Genomic DNA, 19584 nt, shown 5'->3' on the forward strand with positions numbered 1-19584 from the left:
AGTTCAACAGAGTATCAGGATACGAGATAAGCATACAAAAATCAGTTGGATTCCTCTACACGAACAAAAAGAACATTGAAGAGGAAATCACCAAATCAATGCCATTTACAGTAGCCCCCAAGAAGATAAAATAATTAGGAATAAATCTTACCAAAGATGTAAAAGACTTACACAAAAAACTGCAAAACACTTCTGCAAGAAACCAAAAGAGACTTACATAAGTGGAAAAACATACCTTGCTCATCGATAGGAAGACTTAACATTATAAAAATGTCTATTCTGCCAAAAGGGATCTATACATTTAATGCAATTCCGATCCAAATCCCAACGGCATTCTTGATGAGATGGAGAAACAAATCACCAACTTCATATGGAAGGGAAAGAAGCCCCAGATAAATAAGGTATTACTAAAAAATAAAAACAAAGTGGAAGGCCTTACTTTCCCTGATTTTAGAACCTACTATACCACCACAGTAGTCAAAACAGCCTGGTACTGGGACAACAACAGATACATGGACCAATGGAACAGAATTGAGAATCCAGATATAAATCCATCCACATATGAGCAGTTGATTTTTGACAAAGGCCCCAAAACAGTTAAATGGGGGGAGAAGACAGTTTTTTTTAACAAATAGTGCTGGTATAACTGGATATCCATCTGCAAAAAAGTGAAACAAGACCCATACCTCACTCCATGCAAAAAAATGAGCTCAAAATGTATCAAACACCTAAATATAAAATCTAAAAAAAAGGTAAAGATCATGGAAGAAAAAATAGGGACACTGTTTGGAGCCCTAATACATGGCATAAATAGTATAGAAAACATTATTAAAAGTACAAAACAAAAACTAGATAACTGGGAGCTCCTAAAAATCAAAAACCTATGCTCATCCAAAGACTTCACCAAAAGAGTAAAAAGACTACTTACAGAATGGGAAAAAGTTTTCAACTATGACATTTCCAATCAGCGCCTGATCTCTAAAATCTACATGATACTGCAAAAACTCAACTACAAAAAGACAAATAACCCAATTTAAAAATGGGCAAAAGATATGAATAGACACATCACTAAAGAAGACATTCAGGTAGCTAACAGATACATGAGGAAATGTTCACGATTATCAGCCATTAAAGAAATGCAGACTGAAACTACAATGAGACTTCATCTCATTCCAACAAGGCTGGCGTTAATCCAAAAAACACAAAATAGTAAATGTTGGAGAGGCTGTGGAGAGATTGGAACACTTACACACTGCTGGTGGGAATGTAAAATGGTACAAGCACTTTGGAAATCGATTTGGGTCTTCCTTAAAAATCTAGAAATAGAACCACCATAGGATCCAGCAATCCCATTCCTTGGAATATATCCTAGAAGAATAAGAGCCTTTACACAAACAGGTATATGCACACCCATGTTTATGCAGCACTGTTTACAATAGCAAAAAGATGGAAGCAACCAAGGCACCCTAAGAACTTGAGAAATAGTTTAAACTGAGAAGAAAACATTCTTTTGTCATTACCAGAGGGGGGAGCGAGGGAGGGCGGGAAAGGGGTTTAGATAGTAATAGGAACTATTTTAGGTGAAGGGAAAGACAGCACACAATACAGAGGAGGTCAGCACAATTGGACTAAACCAAAAGCAAAAAAGTTTTCTGAATAAACTGAATACTTCAAAGGCCAGCGTAGCAGGGGCAGGGGTCTGGGGACCATGGTTTCAGGCGACGTCTAAGTCAATTGGTACAATAAAATCTATTGAGAAAACATTCTGTATCCCACTTCGAAGAGTGGCATCTGGGGTCTTAAACGCTAGCAAGCAGCCATCTAACATGCATCGATTGGTCTCAACCCACCTGGATCAAAGGAGAATGAAGGACACAAGGTGATTACGAGCCCAAGAGACAGAAAGGGCCACATGAACCAGTGACTACATCATCCTGAGACCAGAAGAACTAGATGGTGCTTGGCTACCACCGATGACTGCCCTGACGGGGAATACAACAGAGAACCTCTGAGGGAGCAGGAGAGCAGTGGGATGCAGACCCCAAATTCTCATAGAAAGACCAGACTTCATGGTCTGACTGAGATTAGAAGGACCCTGGTGGTCATGGCCCCCAGACCTTCTGTTGGGCCAGGACAGGAACCTTTCCTGAAACCAACTCTTCAGACATGGATTGGACTGGAAAATAGGTTGGAGAGGGATGCTGGTGAGGAGTGAGCTTCTTGGATCAGGTGGACACTTAAGACTATGTTGGCATCTCCTGCCTGGATGGGAAATGAGAGGGTGGAGGGGATTAGAAGCTGGTGAAATGGACACGAAAAGAGAGAGTGTAGGGAGAGAGCGGGCTGTCTCATTAGGGGGATAGCAATTGGGAGTATGTAGCAAGGTGTATATAAGTTTTTGTGTGAGAGACTGATTTGATTTGTAAACTTTCACTTAAAGCACAATAAAAATTATAAAAAATATATTTGTTGAGAAATTACTGAGTGAGCTATATCGTTCCTAACAGTCTATTTGCATGATTTCACCAAAGGAGATTCATGAAGATAATGTTATTTTTAGCTCCCACTGACTTTTGATGAAACTGGATCTTAGTAAAGTTAAGTTACTGCCCAAGGTTAAAACCTTAAAAAGATTAGACTAGGAAAATGGTCTGGTGGTCTATTTCCAACAATTAGCCATTGTAAAACTTACGGATCACAACAGAACATTGTCTGACTCACTTCCTTTGGACAAACCATTAGGAGGGATCAATCTAATGCAGGACCTCATGCTTGGGGAAATACCGGGCCAGAGAGGGTAAGGGAGACCTTTGTTGAGGCAGACTGGCACAATAGCCACTATAGTCATTGCAAATTTGTACTTGTTTAATTAATTATTTTAATACATTTTTTACTGCAGTAGAGGTATTTTTAATTTTATTGAAGTTTGTAAACAGATACAGTTAAACAAAAAGTCATAGTAGTACAGTGAGATGAATTAACTCAAAGGGAAGAGAACTGAGTACAAATATCCTAGAAGAAGAAGTAGAATATTTTTTGACATCTGGGAGCTGACCTGGCACTATCAATTAGGTTTTTGTATTGCCAGGAGCTGGCCTTGATGTCTGCCTGTTGAACAGACATGGTTTTACAAAATATCAATATGGAAGATAGGAAAAAGATTCTCCAAAGGTGTCCTTGTCTCAATCCCTGGAATCTGTGAATATGTTAAGTTACATGGCAAAGGAGAATTAAGATTGTACATGGAATTAAAATTGTTAATCAGCTGACCTTAAGAAAGAGTATCCTCTGATTATAATGACATAAAATTAGAAATCAATAACAGAAACAGCAAGGAAAAAAAATCAAATACGTGGAAACAGAACAACACCTTGCTTAAAAACTACTGGATTATAGAAGAAATCAAGGATGGAAAAAATAAATTCATAGAATTAAATGAAGAATGAAAACATGTCTTACCAGAACCTTTGGAAAACAGCAAAAGCAATGCTTAGAGGTCAATTTACAACAATAAATGCACACATTCAAAAAGAAGAAAGTGCCAAAATCAAAACATTAACCCTACAACTTGAACAAATAGAGAGAAACAAAAGTAGCCCTCAGGCACCAGAAGAAAGGAAATAATAAAGGTTAGAGCAGAAATGAATGAGATAGAGAATAGGAAAACAATTGAAAGAGTAGACAATACTAAAAGACGTTTTTTTGAAAAGATCAACAGAATCAATAAACCATTGGTCAAATTGACAAAAGAAAAAACAGGAGAGGAAGCAAATAACCTAAATGAGAAGTGGAATGGGTGATATCACAACAGACCCAATGGAAATAAAAAGGATCATAACAGAGTACTATGAAAAATTGTACTCTAACAAATTTGAAAATCTAGAAGAAATGGACAAATTTCTAGGAACACACTACTTACCTAAACTAACACAAATTGAGGTAGAAAAATTAAATAAACCCACAACAAAAGAAGAGATTGAAGAGATAATTAAAAAAATAAAAACCACCACCAACAAAAAAGCCCTGGCCCAGACGGCTTCACTGGAGAATTCTACCAAACTTTCAGGGAAGAGTTAACACCATTACTACCAAAGGCATTTCAGGCATAGAAAAGGATGAAATACTCGCAAACTCATTCTATGAAGCCAGCATAACCATGATAGAAAAGTCAGGTAAAGATCCACAAAAAAAAGAAAATTACAGACCAATATCCCTCATGAATATAGACCCAAAAATCCTCAACAAAATTCTAGCCAATAGAATTCAACAACATATCAAAAAATAATTCACCATGACCACGTGGGATTCATACCAGGTATGCAGGGATGGTTCAACATTAGAAAAACAATAATGTAATCCATCACATAAATAAAACAAAAGACAAGAACCACATGATCTTATCAACTGATGCAGAAAAGGTATTTTAAAAAGTCCAAAACCCATTCTTGATAAAAACTCTCAGCGAAATAGGAATAGAAGGAAAATTCCTGGACATAATAAAGGCCATTTATACAAAGCCAACAACCAACATCATCCGAAATGAAGAGTCTTAAAGCATTCCCCTTGAGAAGGGGAACCAGACATGGATGCCCTTTGTCACCACTCATATTCAACATTGTACTGGAGGCCCTAGCCAGATCAATAAGGCAAGAAAAAGAAATAAAGTGCATCCAAATTGGTAACAAAGAAGTAAAAGTATCCCTATTTGCAGATGATATGGTTTTATACATGGAAAACCCCCCAAAATCCACAAGAAAACTACTACAACTAAAATAGAAGATTTTGCAAAATATCAGGATATAAGATAAACATACATAAGTCAGTCAGATTCCTCTGCACCAAAAGAGAGAACTTCCAAGAGGAAATCACCAAATCAATACCATTATAATAGCCCCCAAGAAGATAAAGTATTTAGGAATAAATTTAAACAGAGATGTAAAAAACCTACACAAAGAAAACTACAAGACACTGTTACAAGAAATCAAAAGAGACCTAAATAAGTGGAAAAACATACCATGCTGATAGACAGGAAGACTCAACATTATGAAAATGTCAGTTCTTCCCAAAGTGATCTACAGATACAACGCAATCTCAATCCAAATTCCAATGACAACTTTTAGCATGTTGGAGAAACAAGTCACAAACTTCATATGGAAAAGGAAGAAGCCCCAAATAAGTAAAGAATTACTGAAGAAGAACAAAGTGGGAGGCCTCACACTACCTGATGTTAGAACCTGTTATACCACCATGATAGTCAAAACAGCCTGGTACTGGTACAACAGACACATAGACCAATATAACAAAATTGAGAACCCAGACGTAAATCCATGGACCTATGAGCAGCTGATAGTTGACAAAGGCCCAAAGTCCATTAAATGGGGGAAAAGACAGTCTTTTTAACAAGTGGTGCTGGCGTAACTGGATATCTGTCTGCAAAAAAATGAAACAGGACCCATACCTCACATCATGCACAGAAACTAACTCAAAATGATCAAAGACCTAAATATAAAACCTAAAATGATAAAGATCACGGAAGAAAAAATAGGGACAATGCTAGGAGGCCTGATACACGACATAAACAGAATACAAACCATAACCAACAATGCAGAAACATCAGAAACTAGATAACTGGGGTCTGCTAAAAGTCAGTTATGCTCATGAAAAGAGTAAAAACAGAACCTACAGATTGGGAAGAAATTTTTAACTATGACATATCTGGGAAGGGTCTAATCATTAAAATCTACAAAGTACAGCAACACCTCAACTACAAAAAGACAAATAAAAAAAATTAAAAATGGGCAAAGCATATGAACAGACACTGCACCAAAAAAGATATTCAGGTGGCTAATGTACACATGAGGAAATGCTCATGATCATTAGCCACCAGAGAAATGCAAATTAAAACAACAAAGAGATGTCTTATCACCCCAATAACACTGGCGCTAATCCAAAAAAAGGAAACCCTGGTGGTGTAGTGGTTAAATGCTGTTAACCAAAAGGTCGGCAGTTGGAATCCACCAGGCGCTCCTTGGAAACTCCACAAGGCAGTTCTACCCTGTCCTATAGGGTCTCTATGAGTCAGAAATGACTCAATGGCGATGGGTTTGGTCAATCCATAAACCACAAAATAAAAATGTTGGAGAGGTTGTGGAGAGATTGGACTCTCATGCACTGCTGGTGAGAATGTAAAATGATACAATCACTTTGGAAAACAATCTGGTGCTTCCTTAAAAAGCTAGAAGTAGAAATACCATAAGATCCAGCAATCCCACTCATAGGAATATACCCAAGAGAAGTAAGAGCAGTCGCAGGAATAGACATATGCATACCATGTTCATGGGAGCACTATTCACAACAGCAAAAAGATGTAAACAACCTAAATGCTCATCAACAGACGAATGGGAAACAAATTACGGTACAGACACACAATGCAGCCTACTGACGGAGCCCAGTTCTACTCCGACACCCAACGGGTCACTGTGAGTTGCGTTTGATTCTACTGCAACTGGTGGTGGTTTTTGTTTTATATGAAGATAAGCTGTAGCTATGTTGTTGTTGATGTCTTGCGCTGAATGTTGTTGTTGAGAGCAGTTGCTATTTAGTTGGCTTCTACTCAAAGTAACCTAATATATAAGAGAAAGAAATTTTCCCTGGTCCCGTGCCATCCTAATGATTGTTGGTATGTTTGAGTCCGTTGTTGTGGTTATTGCGTCAATCCATCTTTTTGAGGGTTTCCTTTATTTTTATGATCTTCTACTTCACCTAACAGGACTTCTTTTCCTAGTGATCGGTCTTTCCAGATAATGTGTCCAAAGTAAAATGAAGTCTTGCCATCCTCATTCCTAAGGAACATTTCACTGTTTTATTGTAAGACTGATTTTTTTGTTCTTTTGTTAATCCATGGTACATTCAATATTCTTCACCAACACCACACTTCCACGCATCAGTACTTCTCCTGCCTTCTTTTTTCATTGTCCAGTTTTCACATTCACAGAGGTGAACAAAAAGACCACAGTGTTGAATAGAAGTAGGGAAAAGAGATATCCTTGCCGCGTTCCTGATTTTATGGCAAAATCTTTCAGTCTTTCACCATTGAGTGTAATGTTAATTGTTGGTTTTTCACAACTGTCCTTTATCATTTTAAGGAAGTGTACTGAGGTGAAGGAAATTCAGAGCTATATGACAGTATTGCACAACAAGCTATTTAATGGGGCCAACACATTGAAAGTCACATGCAAGGGGGTGGTCCCTGTAGCAGAAGGTCTTCCAGAGGCTAGAGTCACAGGTAGCATCAGAAGGAGAAGAGAGCAAGAAAGCTCCCAGGGGTGAGAAGCGATATCCTCCTGCAGCCAGGCGATAAGTCTCTGGGTCAGAGAGCTCTAAAAGCAGCAGCATCTTAGGGTCTTTATAACTACAGGAATTTATCTTTTTTTTTTTTTTTTTAGGACTAGCAGAAGTTGAGTCCAGTTTTGCAGGGTATGTAAAACAGGCAGGTTCTAAGTGGCTAAAAATCTGCTTATTTGGGCTATTTTTAAATCAGTTGGACATGTACAAGTTTGAGTTTCATGCCAGTTTTTTTTTTTTTTTCCATATAATACGCCTCGGCTTACTTGAAGAAGTAAATAACTTGGGGCTAATACACAGAGGCCATTTTTGACTCTCACACAATAGGAAGTTCGCTTTTATTCCTGATTTTTGAGTGTTTTTTTGTTAAACGCTTTTTTCTGCATCAGTTGATAGATCATCCCCCTCTCCCTACGTTCTATTAATGTGTTGCATTACACTGATTGACTTTTATTTATGCTGCACTTGTGGGACAAAGCACACAGGGTTATGGCATATGGTCCTTTTAATACGCTGCTGGATTGGAGTTTTACTATTTTGTTGAGGATTTCCATAGATATTTCTATGCAATATTTTTTTCTGATGGCTTTGTCTGGCTAAATATCAGGATGCTGATAGCATCATGGATTGAGTTACAAATTATTCCTTCCTTTTAGTTTTTGGAAAAGTTTGAGAAAGATTGATGTTAATTTCTATTTGATGCCTTCTTTATAATTTCTTTGTCATTATTGATATTCTCTATTCGTTGAGACATTCTCCTGTTTTCCTTTAGGTCTTTGACCACGTTTAACACAGTAGATTTAAACGATTTGCCTAGCAATTCTATGTCATTGGTTCTTCAGGGACTGCTTTCACCGATTTTTTTTTTTTTTCCTGTGAATTGGTTGTACTTCCTGTTTCTTGGCATGCCTAGTATTTTTACCAAACACTGGGCTTTGTGAATTTTATGTGTTAACTCTGAAAAGCAGATTCTCCAGCCTACCTAGTGCTTGCTGTTATTGTTGAGGGCTGCGGTCATCTGTTTAGTGACATTTCCAAACTATTTATTTGTTTGTATGTATTTATTATTTTTCATAGACTGTTTTCTTTGCCATGTGTGGTCACTGAAGTCTATCTTCAGTTATTTTAGTGGTCAACCAGTGACCTGATAGAGACCTTTTTTGGAGTCAAAAAGAGAAGAAAAAGAAAACTAAAAACCCTTTCCTGGTCATTGAAGATTGACTCTGAATTAGGTACTCTTTCAATGCTTAACCAGGCCACCTACAATTGGGCCTTAGCCTACACCTCCGTTTGTGCAGAGCCCAAAGATCTGCCAGAGGCTCAAACCTAGGGTCCTCTCAGGTCTTGTCTGAGCATGCATTCAACCTGGGTATGTACATTGGATCTCTGATCCTTCAGTACATTCAGTATCTCTACAAACAGTTTATTCTCCCATGCATCTGCCTCGTCAGCCTCTTCTTTTCCAGGCTATCAGGTTTGTCTGCTTCTTTCCCTGTTCTCCATTCCTTACCTAAGCTGGTTATGGCATTATATGTCTTTAAGGCTTTTCACAGACAGACACCACCTGGTAGCCACTCATGTCTGAGAGGAGTAAAGCCAAGGCCTATCTCAGAGCAAGTATCTCTGGAACTACCAGATTGGTCAAAATAAACAACAACAACATTTTTAGAAAAAAGATCTGTCTTGTCCACACCCTGGCACCAGCAAGCCACACCAGGAATGTGGGCTGCTGTCTTCATGGCAGCTGCCAAGTGGAGAATGGGGGATAGTAGGTGAATAAACAAATATGCCACAATTTTTCATCAAAATTCAACAGCATCTTTTCTCATGAAGCACTTAATGTTTATTCTGTCAGGTTTTTTTCCCACTTATTCATTGCTTCAGGGAAACCCTGGTGGCCTAGTGGTTAAGTGCTACGGCTGCTAACCAAAGGGTCGGCAGTTCGAAGCCTCCAGGCGCTCCTTGGAAACTCTATGGGGCAGTTCTACTCTGTTCTATAGGGTCGCTATGAGTGGGAGTCGACTCGATGGCATTGGGTTTGGTTTTTGGTTTTTTTCATTGCTTCAGTGGAGGGAACGAATCCTATACCTTCTTAACACACTGTTTTCTGTAACATCCCCTCTCCTGATGTTTTTAAGTGGCCTTTCTCTTATTTCAGAAACACTGGTGGCATAGTGGTTAAGTGCTATGGCTGCTAACCAAGAGGTCAGCAGTTCGAATCCACCAGACGCTCCTCGGAAACTCTATAGTGCAGCTCTACTCTGTCCTATAGGGTCACTATGAGTCGCAATCGACTTGACGGGAGTGGGTTTGGTTTTCTGGTTTTCTCTTATTTCAGTATTTGCTTGGTTGCTGTAAATATTTTAAAACTTTCTAAATTTCTAAAAAAGTTGATTCTAACACTTTTTGCTTTGTCGTTGTTTCTGTGCAGGAACAGGCCCTCCACAGAAGCTATCTGAGGCTATCAACTTGGTCATTTTCACTGACATTATCCACATCTCATTTTTTAAAAATATACACGGATATACAATTGATCCAACAACTTTCACTGAAATGTGTATTCTTTTATCACTCCCCATACAAGCACCTGACATATGTGACTCATCATTGTACACATATGTGTGCATCTGAATTATGTATTCTCTTCCATTGGTCTATAATTATATCAATACAAATTTTTAATATCACATAGAATGATGCATCTCATTTTATTATTTTTAAAATTCCCTTTGAGCTATTACTGTTTTTTGCATCATTTTATATAAATTCTATAGCCAACTTGTAAATTAAACACACACACATGCACACACTGATGGAATTCTAATGGGGATTATATTGAATTTATGTAATAATTGAAATGATTTATTTTTTCATTGTTCAGTATAATTCATGGATAATGCACTTAAATATAATTGTTTCATTACAAGTAAGTATGGGTAGCAGTTAGGGGGAGGCATGAGGAATCTTCTCAAGTGCTAATAATATGTTACTGCTTTCATATAGGTTTGTTCAATTTGCGATAATCCATCTGATTAGTTGTGAATGTACTGTATATGGATTTCTTTATTCTGTATAACTTACACAAATCATCCTTCAAATTGCTATTTACTTAAAAAAAGTTTGTTAGCTATAGCTATTGAAGTTTAGGCATCGTGTTTAGTCAGGTTTAGGCTCTATTGGAACTCAAAAGCATGAAAATGGTCAAAAATACTACAAAAATTAATTACAATAATAAAAGATCAAGGATGTATAAAACTCTAAGGCCAAGATCAAGAAGCTGGGGTGGAGATTACCTGAAACTTGAAGCTAGCAACTGGACATACAACCATATACTTCACTGACTGATGTGGTCTGCAGATGTGAACTTTCATGCAATCTGTGTGAAAAATATTTAAATATGTTAAAATTCATTAAATTTGAATGTACATTTATTAAAATATGGATTTATTATTTTCATTTTTGATAGTAAGTATAAATTAGAATTTCAAACTTTATGTAAAACACAAATGGTTTACACACTTAAGTAATTTCACCACCAATTCCATTCGTAGATATATACAAAATACAAACTCTTGTTTATGGGAAACAGGAGACAAATGCAACAATGTTTATAAGTGCATTGTATATAATAGTAGACAACTAGAAATAAAACAAGCATCTGTCAGCAACAACACCAACAACAAAAAATGGATAAATGTGTAGTATAGTCTTAAAATAGAATGCCATTCAATAATAAAATAGAATGGGCTGTCATTTCATTCAACCTGGAGCGTTAGTAATGTCAACCAAAAAAACAATTTTCAAAAAGATTATCTACAACTTAAGGCCCCTTTATTAAGTTCTACAGCATCTAAAAATATTTTCTAATACCCTATGAATTCTATATTATAATTATAGCAAGAGAATTAAAAAACCAAAAATTCAGAATGATGGTGGAGGTATAGGAGGATATGAGGAGTCCCTGGATGGTGCGAACAGTTAACATAGTCACTGCTAAATGAAACCTTGGTGGTTCGAGTCTACCCAGAGGTATAGGAGGATATGAAGAGTCCCTGGATGGTGCGAACAGTTAACATAGTCACTGCTAACTGAAAGCTTGGTGGTTCGAGTCTACCCAGAGGCACCTCAGGAGAACGGATTGGTGATCCACATTAGAAAAATAAGCCGTTGAAAACTCTACCAAGAACAGTTCTACTCTGACACACATGGGGTCGCCAAGAGTTGGAGGAGCACTAAAGATAAATTTACTATTTTAGTTGTTGGGTTGGGTGGTGAACTTACAGGTATACATTATATTATAAACAAACTGACCGAAGTAAGGCATTCATAGACCAATAAACACATTTTGTCTTGAACCAGAAATGAGTGTTCCTAAAGGCCATTACATATAATTATTATTAAAATTATTGACAATGGATCCAAAAAAATCTTGTCAGTGAATCTCTAAAATATTTCACAGAAATATACACTTTCTTCCAATACCATTGTTCATGCACTGATGGCACACTGGTTGTATTTTGCTCTCATGGTTTATATTCCACTTTATATTTAGCAGCAAGTAGTTTAGCAACCCACTGCATTATTTATTATCAACACTCAGACTCTAAGAAGGTTTCATATATTACTGATTGGAAAATAAATGATTAAATCCACTTTGGGTAATGCTAAAAAAAATTTTTTTTTTATTAGAGCTAAACATGTGCCTAATTTATGACTAAGCAATTTCAATTTAGGTATATGTACAAGAGAATTGAGTTCACGTGTTCTCAAAAAACACTTGTACAGGAAGCTTTATGGTAGTTTTATTCATTATAGTCAAACATTTCTGACATCAGAATGGAAATAATTATTCTAAGCCATATGATGGAATTCAGCTTTGTAATAAAAATGATGGAGACACTCAAAAATATGGTTGAACCTTTTAAACATGTTTAGGAAAAGAAGCCAGACATCAAAGAGAACTTATTTTCTGATTTAAAAGTTTCGACTCAATGGTGATGAGAAATAAGAGCTTCTATTTAATGGCGATAGAAGTCAGAATAATGATTGTAACTGTGGGCCTAAGGCATTAACATGAAAGTAGCATAAGAGATGACGAATGATGAAATGCTCCACCTGTGGTTTCCCTCAAGCTGTAATGATGACAGTTCCACACTTCCAGTTGTTAATTTCAAGTTTTAGCCCAATTCTGAAAGCTTCTTATTTCATAGTATTTCACATCCCATGTGTCCACAAAACTCAAATGTCTGCTTTCTCCCAGTCTCCTGAATCTGCCCAGTCTTTGCCTCTCCACTAACATCACCTTGGTCCAAGGTAATATCTTGTCACAGCTGGACTACTGCAATGGCTTTCTCCTGCCCACATCAGTTCTCTACCACAACTCTGCAATGGTAGCCCATTGTTTTAGGTTCAAAGCCACAATCCTCACATTGATCTAATTCACACTGTAAGACCCGGCCCCAAAACATATACCTATTTCATGTGTCTCACCAATTTACTCCTTGATCTTTTGTGACTACGCTGGGCATGTCCCCACCTCAGGGAGTTCTCACTTGTTCTTTGCTCTTCCCAGAACTTTTATCCACAAATATCCACTTGTCTCTCTTCCTCGACTCCTTTTAGTTTTTGACAAAAGTCATATTCTTGATTCTCCGTTCTCTATTTGACTTAATATTGCAAATATCCTCTGTTTTCCTGATTCCAATTTTCCACTTAGTTCTTCTTCATGGTGATTAATACTTTTTGGTATACTCTGAAATTTACCCAAACCCAGTGCTGTCGAGTTGATTCCGACTCATATAAGGTCGCTTTACCAGTTAATTTTATATACTGTCTTTCTCCCCACGATAAAATGTAAACTTCATGAGAGCAGAGACTTATGTCAGCTTTTTCTTGTTTAATCCCATTTCACCAGTGCCTATAACAGTGTCACATACAGAGTTAAAGCATTAAAGCCCTTGTTCAATGAATAAATAAATAAATAAATAAATAAATAAATAAATAAATAAATAAGTGGATGTATGCATTTTGCTCTATATTATAGTTTGGTCATCATATGTATTTTCCTGACATTATGTATTATATGGTAAATTATATTTCATGTGCATTTTATTTCAGAATATTAAAAAGGTACTAAAAATTTGTTATGACATGGGAGCATTGTGTTGACAGGGATTAAATCTATTGCTTTAGAAGATAAAATTGAAAATGGCAACCATTCTCTTGCTTTTACACGGCAAATCCACCCAGTTCCAATAACAAAGCTTTAGTTATTTCTGAGAAGTGTAGAAACCAAGGCATTGTTACATTTATTTATTTTGTGAACATTTCTTTGAGCTTACATCTCTCTAGACAGTAGGCTAATCAAATCATGTTGTTCAGTCTCAAACTGTAAAGAGTTCCTGAAGTCATATTTTCTGTACAAATGTCTATTTTCCCAGCACTCTTCTCATGGCCCCCATGACCTCCTTATTCCTCAGACTGCAGATAAATGGGTTCAGAAGAGGTGTAATGATACTGTAAAACACCGCCACCACTTTATCTTCCTCAGGGTAATGCAAGGAATGTGGCCTTGTATAGGTGGAGAGAGTAGCCCCATAGAATAGGCTTGCCACAATCAGATGAGAGGAACACGTGGAGATGGCTTTTGTCTGCCCTTTACCTGAGCTCATCTGGTACACCACAATAAGCACCCGGGCATAGGAAGCCAGAATGGCCATGAATGGTAGTAACAGAATGACAAGGCCACTAAAGAGGACAGTATACTCATACTGGGAGGTGTCCTGACACACCAAAGGCATTAGAGATGGAACTTCACAGAAAAAGTGGTTAATGATCCGAGATGTACAGAATGGAAGTTGAAATACATGCAATGTATGTATTAAAGCATTGATAGAACTACTGGCCCATGCACATGTGACCATGGACAAACAGATCGTCTTGCTCATGAGCACAGGATAATGTAAAGGGTGACAGATTGCTACATATCTATCATAAGACATGAAACCAAGAAGAAGAGCTTCAGTTCCACCAAGGGTCAAAACCACAAAGGTTTGAATCTTACAGTCTAAAGAAGTAATAGTCTTATCATTTGACAGAAAGTTTGCTGCCATCTTGGGTACCGTGGTGGAGATGTACATCGTGTCAATGAAGGAGAGCTGACTGAGGAGGAAGTACATGGGAGTGTGGAGTGGAGTGTCCAGCCGGATGAGGTGGATCAGTATGATATTTCCCATCAAAGTCACTGAGAAGAGGCCCGCAATGGTAACAAAGAGGATGGTGTTCATTTGGCCATATTGGAAAAAGCCAAGAAGTATAAATTCTGCTCCAAAAGTTTGATTTTCTGTCTTCATGGCTTAGATAAAAATAAAGCAGACAATATCTGAAAATTCAATGTAAACAACATTGAATGTCCTTCAGAAGAAAACAAAATGATTATTAAATGCAGTAGAATTTCCTTGAATCACTTTAGGTGACTATTTCTCCCTGTTTCTATACACTGAATCTGTGTCTGTTGAGCAATGGCCAATTTGAAAAAAAAAAAAAAAATTATCATTTTTTTTTTTATTTCTTACAGAATAAAAATATTATCTGGAAATAAACATTTAGATGATTTGCCAACATGAGTCTTTTCTCCCCTTTTAAATATCTTCAAGATGAGAGATTGGAGATGTGCTTACTTGGTATGAGAAAAAAAATCTTTCACTCCATTCATTTAAATAATTAAACATGACAGTGATGTTCAAATATGGTATAATATTCTTACAAAAAGAATTTCTTTCTCCATTTTGAAATTATATTGGCTATAGGTTGTAATAAATGTTATATTACCATTTGTATGTCAGGAATACTACAACTCTTATAAAAGAATTGGCGGTTATTTTTAAAATATCTGTAATTGTATGTGGAAATTTGTTGCCCAGGCAAAAAACAAATATGCAAGACCTTTAAGAAGGGCTGGAGAAAGAAACACTAAAATGTTACGTTAGCAATTATTAATCTAAGTTTAACTCAAGGAACATGTCAAGAATAGCATTTTGAATTTGACTTGGTCCTTTTATATTAATAGGGGAAATTTACATTTAAACTGCACTTGGATGAAATGTCAGTTAGTAAAATGTTATTACTTGCTCCTCAGTTGAGATATGGAGTCAAAAGGTATTGATGCCCCATTAAAATTTGAAAGTTTTAGATAATTGTTATTACAAATATTGCTCAACAAAGTTGAGAAATTAAAATTATTTTCAGTAAAAACTAGTCAGCTTTAATATAAAGTGTGACAAATAAGAAAATTAATTGACAATACCAACTGTTGATTACACACACATGCAAATATAAATACAATTCTAGCATATAGAATTCAATGATCTGTCATAAAGTTATATTTATTGTTGACCTGACTATACTTGGTCCAAGGTGCAGTCACTTATGCTAAGCCCCACATCAGCAAACCAAACCTAAGTCTAGTTCCTACAAATGCCTGACCTTCCCAGAAGCCAAAATGTGAGTTAACCAATTAAGACTTGCCTGCTGAGCTTAACCTAGTTCAAAACGTTCCATTAATCCCATCCCCATCACCAGAACTGTTAAAGACAAAATTTTTACAGAATTAAATTTGTATAAGAACTCATAACCTGTAGTTGCTATTCATGAATTAGAAAGCTCTTGTCTGAAACTTCCCATTCATAAATTGCAAGTTAAACTTATGGGTTCATATACAAATCTAATCTTGTAGAAATTTTGTTTTTAACATTATCTATAGTCAGCCAAGTCGGTATAAACTGAGGCACATTTGACTATAAATAATCATATCACTAAGTTATATAGGAAAGATACTACACACATTTCATATATTCTAAAAAGCTTTGATCCTATTGAACCGTCATTCTTCACTATAGGCCTTTCTCAAAGAACAGTGCTTTTCTCTAAAACAGCAAACACAGTGATATAAAATAATGATGGATGTTTGTATAATTCAGAAAAAAACAAAGACTTATTCTAACAACATTACGATTTTTTTGAATGTTCTAACCCATGAAATAGAATATGACAAATAAAAATAACAACCCAAAAAAGAAAAAATTATTTTCTATTTAAAAGCTTTACTGTTTTTGAAAACCTAATAAATGAAAAACACTTAACTTGCTAAAAGTGTTCGATAAATTGTATAAATTATAATTTACAGTTAGCAACATTCTAATACATTAGATTTTTAATATTCTTAAAATTTTTCACCTTAGTAATAACAATACTCAATGACAATAAAATATTATTTAAATATGGTTATCAAAAAAACGGTTTATGTTTTAAAAATATCAAATGCAAACACACGTAACTGAAAGGACAAAATAAATGTCATTGCAAGCTAGTTCACTGTAAACCAATTGATGTAAATACAATCTAAATTTCAAGATAGGTTATATATTTCAGACCATGAAGCAATTTTTTAATAAAAATCTGAAAGAAAATGATCAAGTTAAAAAAAAAATGTCGATAAGAGAATGAAGAGGAGGAAATACAACATGTAAAATTTTATGGATATAAACGTGATAAAATAGCATGATAATTGGGCGTGATAGAAAAACAGGAAAGTAAGAACAGAATAGCTGTAGAAGTTATCAGGAGTCTTGATTCTGGTGTAGTGATTTTAGCACTGAGCTGGTAACTGAAAGGCAGGCGGTAGTTGGAACCCACCAGCTGCTGAACAAGAGGAGAAAGATGTGCCAGTCTGCTCCTGTAAAGATTTACAGCCTTGGGAACCCTGTGGGGCAGTTCTACTCTGTTCTATAAGGTCACTATGAGTTGCAATTGACTCCATGGCAGTGGGTTTATAGAAGTTATGTAATTATTATATGACTATATATCATCAATAAATTATATACTCTGCCCATTGCCTTGGAGTCAATTCCAATTCATAGTGACCCCCAGGCAGAACAGAACTGCACCATAGGATTTCTAAAGCTACAATCAGTACAGAAGGAGCCCTGTTTGTGCTATGGTTATGTGTTTGGCTGATAACAGAAGAGTTGGTGGTGTGATCCTACTAGGTGCTTTGAGGGAGAAAGATGTGGCAGTCTGCTCCTGTAAAGATTTACTGCCTTTGAAACCTACTTTGCCCTATAGGGTCACTATGAGTTGGAATCTACTGGATGGCAGTGGGTTAATCTTTATGGAAACAGACTGCCACATCTTTCTCCCTTGAAGTTCCTGGTAGGTTCCAACCCCTGACCTTTGGGTTAAAACCCAGTGCTTAACCACTGTACAGCCAGGGCGCCTTCAATAAAATATGTAGGGAAGTCTGTTCTTTTTGTGAATTTGATCGTCTGTTCTACATTTTCTCCCACTCTGTCCAGGACTTTCTGTTGTAATCCCAGTCAGAGCAGAGAACCCTGGAGACTATGGCCCCTGGAGATCCTTCTAACTCAGAACTGAAGCCACCCCTGAAGTTTACCTTTCAGCCAAAGTAAGACAGGCCTATAAAACGAACTGTATATGACATTAAATGGGCTACACCTGACAAAAAACAGAGAGGAGAAGGCAGGAAGGGACAGGAGAACTGGACAAATGGAATGTGGGAATGTGGCGTGGAAAGGGGGAGAGTGCTGACACAATAGGGATTGCAGCCAATGCCATGAAAAAACTTGTGTATAAATTTTTGAATGACAAAGTAATATAAACATATATATGGAAGGAAAAATTTATTTTAAAAAAAGAAAATGGGAACACTGGCAACAATTTCCAATCTATTGGAATGCTCATTTCACCAGGTGGGGGTCGTTGTTTTGATTTTGTAGTTTTTACCCCCAAAAATTTCATGTAAAGAATTATAAATCTAAACAAGAACCCAAATTGAATTCTTAGAACAAATAAAAAATTTTAATATCACAAATAAAATCCAATTTACCAAAAATTAATAATAAAAATGAAAAGAGCCGACTAAGCAGAAAAAAATATACAAATAAGTGATACATCGAAAATGAAATAGAAGGCTTAAAATAAAGAAATAATCCAAAAATATTAAAACCTAGTTAAACAAAACAACTTTATTAAATTATTAGGCCAAAAATGTTGTGAGCAACGTTATCAGATATGCAGTAGCATAGTTTTGGTAAAACACGGTAGATCTTTTCAAAACTTGCTAATCATTTCTCACGACCTTTGATCATTTTCATACCTGTCGCAGTCGTTGAGTTAGGGCCGCTTACCAAAAGGTTTGCAGCTCGATTCCACCAGCGGCTCCTTGGAAACCATCCTGGGCAGTTCTGCTCTGTCCTACAGGGTGGCTTTGAGTCAGAATAGACTTGATGGAAACCGCTTTTTTTTTTTAACTAACAGATTCATATTAGGAATTTTTCTTGTGTAATTTATAGAAATACACTAAACATACAGGAGAAATTTGAAATGAAGGGCACATGATGAAAATGGAGAAAGGAACTAAAAACATCAACTTGTTGAGATAATGTGCATGTATTCAAAATCGGTTATGAAAACTAGACAGTTACACATTATATACACACATATATACATATGCATATAAGCATATATATTTCACTAAAAATAAAACAATTTACAAAATATTTTAATACCACTGCATAAGTTTCTCAACAGGTGTTTGTATTGCTTGAAATACTTTACATAGTTTACAACCTTTCACCTTTCTAATAATATTCCTGAACATGACTATGTCCTAAGCATAATGCAAAGTGGTAAGGCAAAAATAAGAAAGAAATGTTTTTACTACCCCAATCAAGACTATGAGTGATAGCTGCAGGGCCTTGTTGCCCAGTAGGGGTTGCATTGGACCTTCAAACCCTAACCCTTATCTCACCTTACCAAGAAATGTCTCTCACCTTGCTCCTTTGTGATTGCTGCCCCAAGAAAATTTCAATTCAATGTATGGTCAAATCAATCTCACATAACTTACCTTGATACTCATTTTTGCAGAAATTGTTCAAATGTAATCTGAATAATTTGGGCAGCCCAGATATCAAGCAAATCGAGGAAATGAATGTGCAAAAAAAAAAAAAAACAATACAATCCACTCTACATAATTTATCAAATAAAACACATTCCTTTAAATAGTGTCCCTGAGATTAGTTGTATATTGATCTTTTTGATATGAATTGTAGTAAAGTCTCCAAGGTATTGTAATATTTTAGGTTAAATTCAGAGTAATTAGTGGCCTAAAACAGCTATTTGAGATTTGAATGGTTGTTGTTATGAAGGAGACTGCTCACGTTC

Source organism: Loxodonta africana, unplaced genomic scaffold (genome assembly GCF_030014295.1).
Source record: "Loxodonta africana isolate mLoxAfr1 unplaced genomic scaffold, mLoxAfr1.hap2 scaffold_101, whole genome shotgun sequence".
Taxonomy (NCBI): Eukaryota; Metazoa; Chordata; class Mammalia; order Proboscidea; family Elephantidae; genus Loxodonta; species Loxodonta africana.